Source organism: Oryzias melastigma, unplaced genomic scaffold (assembly GCF_002922805.2).
Source record: "Oryzias melastigma strain HK-1 unplaced genomic scaffold, ASM292280v2 sc00396, whole genome shotgun sequence".
NCBI lineage: Eukaryota > Metazoa > Chordata > Actinopteri > Beloniformes > Adrianichthyidae > Oryzias > Oryzias melastigma.
In genome coordinates, this window is record NW_023416993.1 from 1 (window position 1) to 978 (window position 978).

Genomic DNA, 978 nt, shown 5'->3' on the forward strand with positions numbered 1-978 from the left:
GTACATAGCTTCTCATTCTGACGCTGCTCAACAAGAAGTTAAACCTCACCTATTAAAACCACTAGGTGGCGGCGTTTCAACAAAACAGTGGAGACCTTTAGTGGAATATATGCCAGTTCCACACAGAAATGACAATGAGAAGTTTAATAATTCGGTCTCTCATGATAACAAAGGCATGTTTTTCAAGGATGAAGAGCACAAAGATCCACTCCCTTACTCGTCATTTAACCATTCATTCACTCCTCAGAGATATGTTCCACAACCTGCTCCAAGTGATGGTACAGCAATTGAGCTGGCAAGGTTTCTGGGAAAAAGAAGTCTGGTAACAGAAGGGCTGACAAAATTTGATGTCAAGCCGGGAAATTATCTCAGTTGGAAGTCGACCTTTCAGAGCACAATATCTGAACTTAATCTCACAAGCGATGAGCAGATAAATCTTTTGATCAAGTGGCTTGGGCCTGAATCAGCAGAACATGCAAGAAGAATGAAGGCAGCCAACAGTCGCCATCCATCTGTTGGGCTCAACACGATATGGTCTCAGCTTGAAGAATGTTATGGCTCCCCAGAAGCTATTGAACGAGCATTGTCCAATAAGCTCGAAGAATTTCCCAAACTCAGCAGCGAAGACTACAGTAAACTGCGTGAACTTGGAGACCTGTTATTTGAGTTGGAGGTTGCAAAGCTTGACGGCTACTTGCCAGGTCTGAATTATTTAGACACAGCCAGAGGGGTGGGTCCAATCATGGAGAAGCTTCCTTTTCCCATGCAAGATAAGTGGACAATGATTGGCTCCAAGTTTAAAGAAGATTATAAAGTACCATTCCCACCTTTTTCTTTCTTCTCTGACTTTGTGAGGAGAGAAGCAAAAGCAAGAAACGACCCAAGTTTTGCTACAACTTTCTACCACTCTGCACCAGCTAAGAGAGGAACGTGTTTTCACAGTCCGGTTCCCAGGCAGTCAGTTTCTGTTAACATGAC